We start from the raw sequence: 12,983 nt of genomic DNA, 5'->3' as shown, positions 1-12,983 counted from the left end.
GAATGGGGCAAGAAACAGGAAGAAGCTCAACACTATAAGACGTTCCCAAATGAAACTTTCAACTGACTTTAATATTGTCAGTAATTATAATAGCTAACAGTTATTGAATGTTTACTGTTCCTGGTTAAACTGATTATACTTCTAAACATACTTAATCTACACAACAATCCTATGAAACAGGTACTACTCTAATTCTCACATGAGGAAACCAAAGAACAGAGGTTAGGTAATTTGCCTAAGACCATCCATACTAAATAAAGCTTAGCTTCAAATCAAACTCTTAGAGTTGCTTTGATTTGAGGGTTCATTTTAGAGTTGCTCACACTATTAATCCCTTAACCATTAATGGTGAATTGCCTGTGACATTAACTCAAGGAACATAGTGCACATGCATACCATGCATAAATTATTTTAAAATTATCCATATTACTATTGCTCCACTGTAACCATGGATAATTATAATTAAAACACAGTAATACTACTTCAGAACCAAAAGCTAACACTCTATTCATATTTGAAGTATTTATCTGCTAAACAAAGTAAGACAATAATATGTTCAGCAAAATACCTTTGCTGATGTAACCTATGACTTACCTGTGTATCTGTGGATGCAGTGCTACCTCTTTTTTTTTTTTTAAAGTCAAAATTGGCCCATCAAGGAGGCAGCATCTCATTTCAACCCAGGTGCAGGTTCTACAGAACTGTTTGTACATTGCTGCTGTTATTGCCACTAGCCCTTCAAATTAGGTAAACACAGTTCTGTACAGGAAATCATTTCAGTAAGGTTGTTGAAAGCAATATTTCAGAGGTTTTGTTTTGTTTTTAAATACCAGCAACCCAAAAGAACATCATTTCCTGATTTCCTACTAAACACAGGCATGACTAACAGCCTGTTATGGCAAGGTAGTGCCTCGTTCAAAAATCAGGAAATATTTTAAAAAGCACTAAAACAATTCCCCGATACTAGTACTACTGTTAAGATTCTGACTACTCTCGTCTGTTGTTCAAAACAACATAAGGCACTTTCCAGAGAAGCTAACTGTAAATAAAGCATAATTGGTAAGAACTGCACATAGGCACTTCACAAGATAAAGGAGATAGAGGCCATGGGTGTTTTTTTTCCCCACTATGATTTTTTTTAAGCTTTTATTTAAATTCCAGTTAGTTAACATTCAGTGTAATACTAGTTTCAGGTGTACAACATACTGATTCAACACTTCCATGCAACACCCAGCACCCATCACAGGTGCACTCTTTAATCCCCGTCACCTATTTAACCCCTCCCCCCACCCACGTCCCTTCTGGTAAACATCAGTTTGTACTCTACAGTTAAGAGTCTGTTTCTCAGTGTGCCTTTTTTCCGCCTTTGCTTGTTTGCTTTCTTAAATTCCAGTATGAGTGAAATCGTATGCATAGTATTTGTCTTTCTCTGACTTATTTCACTTAACATAATACTCTCTAGCTCCATCCATGTTGCTGCAAATGGCAAGGTTTTGTTCTTTTGATGGCTGAGTAATATTCCACTGTATACGTATATATCACCTCTTCTTTATCCATTAATCAGTCGATAGACACTTGGGCTATTTCTATAATTTGGCTATTGTAGACAATGCTATTTATAAAACACTGGGGAGCATGCAGCCTTTTGAATTGTATTTTCGTATTCTTTGGGTAAATACTTAGTGCAACTGCTAAATTGTAGGGTGATTCTATTTTTCTGAGGAACCTCCACACTGTTTTCCTCAGGGGCTGTACCAGTTTGCATTCCCACCAACAGTGCATGTGGGTTCCCCTTGCTCCTCGCCAACATCAGCTGTTTCCTGTATTGTTAATTTTAGCCATTCTGACAGGTGTGAGATGATATCTCATTGTAGTTTTGATCTGCTTTTCCTGATGATGAGTGATGTTGAGTATCTTTTCATGTGTTAGCTATCTGTATGCCTTCTTTGGAAAAAATGTCTATTCATGTCTTCTGCCCATTTCTTAACTGGATTGTTTTTTGAGTGTTGAGTTTGATAAGTTCTTTATAGATTTTGGATACCGACCCTTTATCGGATGTCATTTGCAAATATCTTCTTCATACTGAAGGTTGCCTTTAATTTTATTGCTGTGGTTTCTTTTGCTGTGCAGAAGCTTTTTATTTTGATGTAGTCCCAATAGTTCATTTTTGCTTTTATTTCCCTTGCCTCAGGAGACATATCTAGGAAAATGCCGCTATAGCCAACAAAGGCCTGTGTTCTTCTCTAGGATTTTTACTGTTTCAGATCTCACATTTAAGTCATTAACCCATTTTGAATTTGTTTTTGTGTTTGGTATAAGGAAGTGGTCCAGTTTCACTTTTTGCATGTAGCTAACCAAATGTGTTTGGTGTTTTCCCAACACCATTTGTTGAAGAGACTGTCTTTTTCCCACAGATATTCTTTCCTGCTTTGTCGATTAGTTGACCATATAGTTGTGGGTTCATTTCTGGGTTTTCTATTCTGTTTCACTGATCTCTGTGTCTATTTTTGTGCCAATACCATACTGTTTTGATCACTACAGATTTGTAATATAACTTGAGGTCTGGAACTGTGATGTCTCCAGCTTTGCTTTTTCAAAGTTACTTTGCCTATGTGGTGTCTTTTCTGGTTCCATACAAATTTTAGGTTTGCTCTAGCTGTGAAAAATGCTGTTGGTATTCTCATAGGGATTGCATTAAATGTGTAGATTGCTTTGGGTAGTATGCATATTTTAACATTTGTTCTTCCAATCCACGAGCATGGAATGTCTTTCCATTTCTTTGTGTCATCTTGAATTTCTTTCATCAGGGTTTTATAGTTTTTCAGAGTACAGGTCTTTTACCTCTTTGGTTAGGTTTATTCCTAGGTATCTTATTGTTTTTGGTGCAACTGTTTTGTTTTCTTAGTTTCTCTTTCTGCTGCTTCGTTATTAGTATATAGAAATGCAACAGATTTCTGTATATTGATTTTGTAGCCTGCAACTTTACTGAATTCATGTATCAGTTCTAGCAGTTTTTTGAGCCATGTGTTTTTCACAATACAACAACCACAGTAGCTTATTTATTGGATAAACTCAACCTGGGTATAAAACAAGGGAAATAGAAAGTTGTCACCAATTAAAAGCCAAAGTAAGAAAAATTAGCATACTGAGTTGAGACTCAAGATTACAATACAATCACAAACTTAACCACAGTGAAGCCACCTTTATTATAGGGCTGTTAGAAAGAGAACAAGTATTCTTTGGGCTCAAGAGCAGATTTCTAAGGCCAAAGATGTTCCACAAATATCACTCGCAAACAAATCAAGGTATTAACAAGTAAACAAAAATTATTGATTAACCCAGGTCACCTGTTTAGTCAGCAATAAACCTGAAACCAGAACTCTCAACTCCTAACATAAGTCTTCAATTTGAAAATTATGCCATTTCCTATACGTTTCCCTTCCCACCAGTTTCATAACGTCCCACAAACCAAAAGCATATTGCTTCACCAGTCATTTTTTAACTAAGGTTACAAATCAGATTCACAACTCACTCAAGAATTTTTTCAAATGATAAACTGCGGCCCTGCCTACATTAACTGAATCAGAACTCCAAAGTGTGGGCCAAGGATCCTGTGGTTTGACAAAACTCCCAGGTGATTTTAACACAGGACACACAACTCTAACTCAAAACCACTGGACTAACAAAGAATTAATGACAACTCCCATTCAGATTGATGACATCTGAATCAATGTAATTAGACACAACTAAGGAAGGCCAACAACAATACACCTTATTCAAGTAAGAATTCTACAGACTACACCTTTGGAAGACATGGAAGGTAGAGGAGGCTTTTCACTTGTTGTAACTGTATTTATTTATATTTACAATGTACTCTAGATAACACACTTTACACATATTATCTCATTCCATCCTCATGTCCACCATCTGTGGGTAGGTATTATTTCTTCTTTACTGATAAAGGAGTATGAATCACTGATGTTAGGTATCTTGTTCAAGGCCATACAGCAAATAAGTGGAGGAGCCCAGATACAAATCCAGGTCTATCTGTTCTATACCATGCTACTCACATGTCTACTATTTGCTTACTTAACACTCATTTTTGTCATCATTCATTTTTACAAAAAGCATATATTAGTTTTATAAAGAAAAATATTACCTTGCTGCCCTCACTTTAAAGTACACCACGCTAGATTTTTCAAAAAATAATGTGACAATTCACTTTTCTGGAAAAAAATAAATTCAAATTCCTGTGTGACAAACCAAATCTAAAAATAAGTCCCAGATGGATTCAAGAGGTAATTGTAATAAATGAAACCATAAAAAGAACAAAAGGAATACATGTAATATCATCTCAAGGTGAGTACAGCCACTACTACAGGAATTCAAAGAAGAACATTATCTGTAAAAGTTCAACAGATTTGACTACATAAGTCTCAAAAGATTCTATATATTTACTTTTTTAAAAGTTGAGATTCAATGAAAAGACTGGGGAAAATATTTGCAATATGACATTAATAGAAGTAAAGGCAATACAACTTGAGTGGTCAAGGTAAATAAACAGGAAATTACATGCATACCTCATTTTATTTTGCTTCATTTAATTGCACTTCACAATACTGTGTTCTTTATAAGTTCAAAGCCTGTGGCAACCTGAGTCAAGCAAGTTTATCTGCCATTTTTCCAACAGTTGCTTACTTCGTGTGTCTATGTCATATTTTGGTAATTCTCACAATATTTCAATCTTTTTCATCATTATTTTATTTGTTAGGGTGATCTGTAATCAGTGATCTTTGATGTTACTATTGTAATTACTTCGGGGCCCCACCAACCGTGCCCATCTAAGATAGCAAACTTAATAGATAACTGTTGTGTGTGTGTGTTCTGACTGCTCCACCTATGCTATTCCCCTGTATCTCTCCCTCTCCTCAGGTGTCCCTATTCCCTGACACACAACAATATGGAAATGAGGCCAATTAGTAACCAGACAATGGCCTGTAAGTGTTCAAGTTATAGGAAGAGTCACATGTCTCTCACTTTAAATCAAAAGCTGGGAATGATTAAGCTTAGTAAGGAAGGCATGTTGAAAGCCACAAGGCCAAAACCTAGGGCTCTCATGCCAAACAGCCAAGTTGTGAATGCAAAGGAAAAATTCTTGAAGGAAATTAAAAATGTTCACACAAACGGTAAGAAAGCAAAATAGCCTTGTTGCTAATATGAAGCAAGTGGTGTGGACAAAAGATCAAACCAGCATAACATTCTGTTAAACCAAAGCCTAATCCAGGGCAAGGCCCTAAAGGTTTTCAATTCTGTGAAGGCTGAGAGATAAGGAAGCTGCAGAAGAAAAGCCTGAAACTAGCAGAGGTTGGTTCAAGAGGTTTCAGGAAATAAGCCATCTCTGTAACATCAAAGTGCAAGGTAAAGCAGCAAGTGCTGCTGTAGAAGCTGCAGCAAGTTATCCAGATGATCTAAGATAATTAATGAAGGTGGCTAAGCTAAACTAATTTTTAATATAGATGAAACAGCTTTCTATTGAAAGAAGATGCCATCAAGGACTTCCATAGCTAGAGAGGAGAAGACAATGCCTGGCTTCAAAGCTTTTTAAAGGATAGACTCTCCTGTTAGGGGCTAATGCAGCTAAGTTGAAGCCAATGCTCATTTATCACTGTGAAAATTCTAGGGTCCTTAATTATGATAAATTTACTCTGCCTGTGCTCTATAAATGGAACAAACCCTGGATGACAGCACATCTGTTTACAACACGGTTTACTGAATATTCTAAGCCTGTGTTGAGACCTACTGCTCAGAAAAAAAAAGATTTCTTTCAAAATATTATTGCTCACTTACAGTGCACCTGGTCACTCATGACCAACAGTTTGATAGAGATGAACAATAAGATTTATGTTGTTTTCATGCCCGCTAACACAACATCCATTCAGTAGCTCATAGATCAAGGAAGCACTTCAACTTCCACGTCATATTATTTAAAAAATACATGTTGTGGGGCACCTGTGACAGTCAGTTAAGTGTCTGACTCTTGATCTCGGCTCAGGTCATGATCTCACGGTTTGTGGGTTCGAGCCTCGCATCAGGCTCTGCACTGATGGCACAGAGCCTGCTTGGGATTCTGTCTCCCCTTCTCTCTGCCTTTCCCCCACTTGTGTGTGCTAAGTAAGAAAACTAAAAAAAATAAAAGAAAAAAGAAATATATGTTGTAAGGCTTACACCTCCCACAGACAGGGATTCTTCTGATGGATCTAGGCAAAGTAAATTAAAAACCTTCTGAAAAGGAATCACCATTCCAGATACCATTAAGAATATTTGTGATTCATGGGAAGAGGTCAAAATACCAACATGAACAGAATTTTGGAGAAATCTGATTGTAACTTTCATGGATGACTTTGAGGGGTTCAGGACTTCAGCAGAGGAAGTAACTGCACATGTGGTGGAAACAGCAAGAGAACAAGGACAAGGAGTGGAACCTGAAAGAGGCTGGGCTCTGGCCCCACGATTCTGGTTCACAGGGTCTGGCATAAGCCCTGGAATCTACAGATTTAAAAGGTGATTCTTGGGGCGTCTGAGTGGCTCAGTCAGTTGAGCATCTGACTCTTGATTTCGGCTCAGGTCATGATCCCAGGGTCTGTGGGATCGAGTCCCATGTCAGGCTCTGTGCCAGGTGTGGAGCTGGCTTGAGATTCTCTATCCCTCCCTCTCTGTCTCTCAAAAAAAAAAAAAAAAAAAAAGAAGTGGAGCCTAACAACTGAAGTTACGACTGACTTGCTGCAATCTCATGATAACGAACAGATGAGCAATTGCTTCTTACAGATGAGCAAAGAAAGTGGTTTCTTGAGATGGAATCTACTCCCAGTGAAGATGCTGGGAAAGCTGTAGAAATGACAACAAAGGGGTTAGAACAACAACGCAGTGGCAGGGTTTGAGGGAACTGACTCCAGTTTCGAAAGAAGTACTACTGTGTATAAAATGCTATCAAACAGCTTCATACACTCCAGAGAAATTGTTCGAGGGTCAATTGATGGGGCAGACTTCACTGTTGTCTTCTTCGAAGAAACAGCCACAGCCACCCCAACCTCCAACACCACCACCCAGATCGATCAGCAGCCATTAGCATTGAGGCAACACCCTCCACCAGAAGAAAGATCGTGACTTGCCAAAAACTCAGATGATAGCATATTTTGGCAATATTTTTTAATTAAGGTATGTACATTTTTTAGACATAATGTTACTGTGCACTTAATTGACTACACTGCAGCATAAACATAACTTTTATATGCACAGAGGGAAAAAAAATCATTTGGCATGCTTTATTGTGTTACTTACTTTACTGCAGTGGTCTGCCATGTGTCTGAGGTATGCCAGTATATAAGAAGGGCCCAAATGATAAACAGTTTTAGATGATTGATTACCCTGACAATCATAGAAATTGACATATAATCAAGATACAGGGACATTTTCCACATGTGTATCAGCAAAGAATTGTAAAATTTTAACATACGGTGCTAGCCTGGATTAAGGGTAACATCCCCACATTCTGCCGCTGGAAGTGAAAACTGGCACACCTCTGGAGCACAATTCAGCACTAAGTAATAAGAGCCCTGAAACTGTGCCTACACTCTGACCCTACAATTCCACTTCCAGAAATTATTATTAGGTAAGATTCAGGGATGAGAAAAAAGATTTAACCTCAAGAATGTTCACACTAAAACATTACAAAGTATACCACTAATAAGGTACTGTGCGGCTCTGCACCACATGGGCAGCTACGCTGTGAGGCAGGTACTCTTGCTTAAGTTAGTAGGAAGGTTAATGGAAAGGTAATTTGCCATTTATAATAAAAGTCTTTAAAATGTCCAGCAATTTCACTTTCTAGGAATGTATTCCATGTGAACGAAGATTTGTTTTATAAGGATGTAATAACCACAGCATTCTTTTTAATAGCAAAAATAAAAACAAAAATTTTAATTAAATTTCCAAAATTAGAAGCATGGTTAAGTATAAAGTATGATAAAATCCATGTCACTAAAATGACTATCAAGCTGTCAATAAGCTTTTCAATCATTTTAAATAAAATTGGAAAATATTCAGTGGAAAAATAGAGATTCCACTATACAGGAGGGAGGGAAGTGGAAAAACACATTTTTAAAAATAAGGTCTTCAGATGGATTTTGCTAAAGTATCTTCCTGGAACAGTCAACTTGATGTACAAGTACCTAGAGTGCAAACTAATTTCTCTAAGGTTTCCGTGACTCAGGAAAACATGATTTTTATTTTACGCTATGAATGGCACAGAAAACTGAAGTAAAAGTGTGCTAAGTCACACATAAATCAGCTTTATGACTCAGGCATCTGACTGCAACCTTCATGGGTGAATTCAACCTGAGACTCCAGTTTTGCTGTCCCTCTCTCATTACCATCTGATTCATCAGGTCCTCTAACTTCACAATTTCTTGTCCTTCTGGACTCATATGCTCCTTATCCTTTTTAAACTCCTAAATTAAAGGACTGAAGTAGATGACCTCAAAGATCCTTTTAGATTCTTGGATCCCCACTGACTTACAACCACCTTGCACACTGAAAGCACATACATATATATTTTATTGTGGGGGTAGAATAGTACCAACAGGTCAACTTAGGACAGCTAGGCTCTTCCCAAGACCTTTTGTTTCACCTCCAAGATTTTCAACACAATGCTTTCTTTGAGGCCCCCCTTAATTTTCCATTTGTAACAGGGTCCTCATCAACTATTTCCTAAGCCACAGTGCTTTTATATTTTACAGCTCTATTTCAACAATAAACAAGTCATGCTGGGAAGAGTAAGTCAAGGCTGGAAAAAAATTCAGGATACAAAAAGATTTTATCAATCTGGACTATCAAAGCAGATAAAATTTAATAGAGATAAAGGGAAGTTCAGCACTTAGATGCCGAAACTACATGGAAATGATCTGATTTAACTGCACCATGCACACTCACATACACACACAAAAAACCCTTAGGGCAAAAAACCCAAAGTTTAAACTTTGTTTTTCTGCTGTTCTCTTTCTTTTTTTTTCTTAACCTAGTGTTGAAGTAGGAAGGAGTAAAGGTTACTCTCCACCCTGTAAGGCGACAGTGAATGTTGAATACCATAAGCTGTGCTGAGTACACTTTAAGAGGGACAGTAAAAAGTAAATGAAAGGCAGAGGACTAAGAAGCTGATGAGGAGATCTGAAACTGTCAAATAAGAAACATTTGAAGGAAATGGGAATGTTTATTTAGACTGTGGAACAGAAAACCTTAAGAAAAGGACAGCAATCTCAAGGACTACAAAAGCCCTCAAAGTGAAGTAAACTAGTGAAGCCAGCAGGTAGACACTTTAGCAAAATGGAGAGTATATTTAGCATCTAAGGGAAATTACTACCATCAGAAATTGTGAGCTCTGTATCACTGAATCCTCTAAGTTTTTTTCTCAAGAAATGCCAGATAGAAATTTTTATGTGAAATATCCCCATTTCTAAAAGTCGGCTCCCAATTTAAGTTTTTGCATAAACTGGGCAGCCAAATGATTATGTGTGCAGGCCTTATTTGACCCCTGCACACCAGTTTGCAACTCGTGTCCTGGGGAAACATGATGACTACCTTCCAACATCTGAAGAACTGTCACAGAGAAGAGGTATAGATTTGTTTCATACTGCCCTGAAAGGTGACAATTACAGAGGCCAACCGCAGCTCAATTAGGAAAAAGAAAACTCATCTACAAATTCAAATGAGCTGCCCAGGGAGGTTCATGTCATTGTAAATATTCAAATGGAGACAGCTCTGTAAGTATTACTGGCCAGTTCAAGAATTCTGCACTTACTACCACTAAACTTGGTCAAATAACTAAACCTCCCCACATCTCACTTTTCTTTCTGACCTTCCTTCCCCCTCAAAAGAAGGAATATTGTTAACATTTAGTCTCCTATCTCTCAAAGTTACTGTAAAGATCAAAACCCATGTGACCAAAAAAAAAAAAGAGTACTATATGATGCCAAAGAACTACAGTCATTTAAGACATATTACAACCTACCATCATAAGGTATTTATGTATTTCTTTTATTATACAAGCTAGGCGTATATTCCCAACCTAATTCATTTTTTATTCCTCCCACAGATCAAACATTTGCTGCAAAAAATGTTTCAAAGGAAGGTGGAAAACAAGGTTAAACTGACAACAATATAAGAAGATAGGATAACAGAGTAAACTGTCACCAAAGCAAACATCCAGGATGTTAATCATTAATATCACCGACCAGTCTAAAAGGTATTGTGCACAAGCAGAGGAATATACAAAAGGTAATGACATGTGTGTGAGGGGCTGATCCACTAAGGCAGGCACTGGTAAACTACAGCCAGCTGCCTGTTTTGTAAATAAAGTTACAGTGGAACACAGCCTTGCTCATTCAATTATGGATTGTATGTATATACTACTGTATTTATTTATTGTAATATGTATCACATATATGCTGCTTTCACCCTACAGCAGCATAGCTGAAATGCTGCAAAGCCTAAAATAGTTATTATTTGGCCCTTTACAGAAAAAGTTTACCTACTTTTCTGTAAAGGTACTCTCAGGTTACAAACCACACAGGTGACTGAATACTGAGACATAGTTCATCTTCCTATGGTTCCATCCCTGAAAAAGTTTACCTACTTTTCTGTAAAGGTACTCTCAGGTTACAAACCACACAGGTGGCTGAATACTGAGACGTAGTTCATCTTCCTATGGTTCCATCCCTGGAATGTTACTGGGTCATTCTGGTGCAAAATCCTACACTAAACATTATGGCCTAGGTGTAGGGGAGGCAAATATGCTGCTAAATGGAGACTCCATATTCCTCTTACATACTCAAGATTACAAAATTTTTAATCCTGCCTCTCTTCCACCTAGTAACATCAGCAAAGAGAGGTGAAAAATTCCCAGTGTACAGGAGGTGGGACTGGTTCAGGCAGGAAAAAATGGTGCTTCTAGGTGAATCTACCTCTGTCCCTCGTAAGTTCTCAGACTCCCATGTGTCTGAGCCCCACTATTTTCATGGAACATACAAATACATGAAAAATCTTTTCTTTCCTCTTATCCTATCATACGTCTTCAAAAGAGTTACCAAAAACTATGAGGGAATAAAAATAAAATGGAAATATGCTAAAATAAGTTTTCTGATATAAACTTAATATCCAGCAGAAATAAGTGCACAGTGTTAGGACTTTACGAAAGATTCATATTCCTTGACTCACTCTTAAGTTACTACATGCAAAGACACTCAAATCTCTACCAACAGTAGATCTAGAGGGATCTTCATTTTTCTAATACCTGACTCTATTTCTACTTCAGCAATATTTCCAATCCTCCTCCCAGGACTACTTACCAGTCTCACCTCAGGTAGGGACCACACACACACACACACACACCCCTGCCACCACCTCACTCCACACCACCCGTCAATGACTTTCCACACAACAGCAAGCCTAGTGTCGTGAGGGAAAGGGCACGTCCTTATCTTACCACCACATTCTTCTGATAGCATTCAACCATCCTTTGAACCTTCCACAGTATCATACAAATCCACTTCTCAGGCCCAACCCCTGACCCATTTCTAACTTGTCTTTTTACTCATAGGTTACAACTCTGAGGCCTCATCATTAAGAGATTCCAACTACCCACCAAACATTTAATGCCAGTTTTTTCCCTAGAAAATGGAGAGAAATATGAAGAAATGAAGACACATTCTTTTCAATATTTGGTTAGTAGCTACGCCCACTGAGAGCACTGACCATTCTCTTTGGGTATTGAATAAAAATTTCGAGTATTCCGAAGATTCACAATTCTAATTCTCTTCTAGAAAGTATTTAAGCTAGCATCCCACATACTTATGAGTACTTAGGACTCCTCAGGCTCCCCCAGAAGATCAGGAAATTCCCACAGGATAAGGTATTTTTAACTCACCAAATAAGAGTTTTAGAAGACAGCCTTTCTTTCATCAGGAAATATTGAAAAGCCTCCTTGCTAAATAAGTTGTGGAGAATGCTTAGATTCACTCAAGACTATCAAGACCCCACAGGTTACTATCCCAGGCACTCTGGATATATCGTATAATAACTGGACAGAGTGCAAGACTAACCACTAAGCAAAACAGGGAAAAATTCAGATAGTCTCCATGACCACAACACACAAAGATCTTTTTAAAACAAAAGAAAATATGGAGAGCCTAGCCTTAAAAAGTGAAGCTACCTAAATTAGAGGAAAAATTGGACAAAGTGAGGGGAAGAACTGCCAAAGACACCTCTTAAGTAAATCACATATGGGGCGGGGGGAGGACACACGTTGTTCTGCATTGCCTCCTCCCCCTCCTCCTCCATGGGAGTTGAACCAAGAGGATTTGATGAAGCCCTTGGAATTTTTTAAAAGGAAAGAAAAGAAGTTCACATCTACCAAATTCAAGTCTTTTGAGAACTACAGATACCTAAAAAGGAACTGAACCACTGGCTCAATGTGGAGAAGAGATAAACATTCTATCTGGCAGCCCTGCCTGATCTTCAAAAGGTTCGCGATTCGTACTGTCCCCTGCAGCGCACGGGTCGGGTCACTGGGCTAAGATTTCAGTAGTGCAGACAGGCACCCTGCAGCCCTTTTGCCCAAGCAGCGCTAGGCCCATCGCTACACAGCTGGGCCTGGGCACAAGAGCCCCAAATGCAGAGAACAGCGGCACCTGAACCCTCGGACAGGAAGTGGCTATTCTGACTGAGGGCTTATGATCAAAGGAGGTGAACCCCGTGAAAAGAGCCAAAGGAGAAACAGCTGCGGGCGACTGTGTCTGAACGCAGCGCAAAGCAGATGTGGGAGTGTGTGCACCGGGAACATGGGAGGGAGGCAGACATGGGCTGCCCCTTCGTCGACAGAAGATGCTCTTACACAAGCAGCTGGACAAACACAGGGGGCAGGAGGATGGAGG

At 38.5% G+C, this 12,983-nt stretch overlaps 1 protein-coding gene across 3 annotated transcripts in view; it reads right to left on the bottom strand.

Moving 5' to 3' along the window:
- EXTL3 (exostosin like glycosyltransferase 3) overlaps positions 1–12,983 on the bottom strand; it is a 134,637-nt gene that overhangs the window by 63,097 nt on the left and 58,557 nt on the right. The window lies entirely within an intron of this gene.

This window comes from Panthera pardus, unplaced genomic scaffold (assembly GCF_024362965.1).
Source record: "Panthera pardus isolate Hobbes unplaced genomic scaffold, ASM2436296v1 HiC_scaffold_13, whole genome shotgun sequence".
In the NCBI taxonomy this organism is placed as follows: domain Eukaryota; kingdom Metazoa; phylum Chordata; class Mammalia; order Carnivora; family Felidae; genus Panthera; species Panthera pardus.
The sequence above is the reverse complement of the archived record's forward strand: the minus strand, read 5'-3'. Positions and strand labels throughout refer to the sequence as shown.